Source organism: Bidens hawaiensis, unplaced genomic scaffold (genome assembly GCF_021521415.1).
Source record: "Bidens hawaiensis isolate Kalapana, Puna unplaced genomic scaffold, B.hawaiensis_p1.1 tig00028734_1, whole genome shotgun sequence".
Lineage (NCBI taxonomy): Eukaryota > Viridiplantae > Streptophyta > Magnoliopsida > Asterales > Asteraceae > Bidens > Bidens hawaiensis.
This window is the reverse complement of record NW_027494700.1, coordinates 208942-209754: the sequence shown is the minus strand read 5'-3', so window position 1 is coordinate 209754 and position 813 is coordinate 208942.

Below are 813 nucleotides of genomic sequence, written 5' to 3'. Positions count from 1 at the left end.
AACTTTTAAAGTTAAAACGCGTAAACCGGTGAAGTTCGCTTAAGCGAGCTGACTGGTGTATAAAAACCCTAAAAATGAACTATTTTCATATAAATGAGTTAAACAAGTAAAAATAAATCATCCGAAAATAATTCGGATGATTTGAGTAATTTTAACCTATTTTAACAGTTTCCGGTACGCTAAAGACGGAAACGGGTCCCGCGGCCAAACGGGGCGTCTAAACCGAGCTCAAATTTCACATCTTTAATTAAATTATCAGTCAACCACTATTTTCGGGTCGTGTGTGACCAAACTCATTTTTGAAACATAAAAACGGATAACCGTGCCAGGCACGCAAAACGAGAAAAACGACTAATAGTAGTTGTGACCATGGAACTCTAAACGACATCACAATCTGAGTCCGGAGAAGTGTTTCTGGGTTAACCTTGCCCCCAGAACGGGTACAGTGCTGGGTTAACAGTGTCCCCAGATGTACCGGTTAACTTGGTTAAAGTTATATTAATAATAAGTGTATAGTAACGATCGTAGGGATCATATTACAGATTGGACGTGTTAACTGATAATGATTGTTGTTACCTGCTTGCATGTGCTAAGGTGAGTTTCACGAGCCCCTTTTCTGAACTGATTTCGAATATTTTCTCGGGGCGGAAGCATGTTTTTACTGAAATGTTTAAATACATACTGAACGCATGGACTTGCGTGGATTTATATATATTTTATTGTACGGGAATCGTACGGAAATGTACTAAGATGGTAATTGTCTGAGTTGCTAACATTCTAAGGCCCCGGAACACGAGTGATTAACTAAAAGCC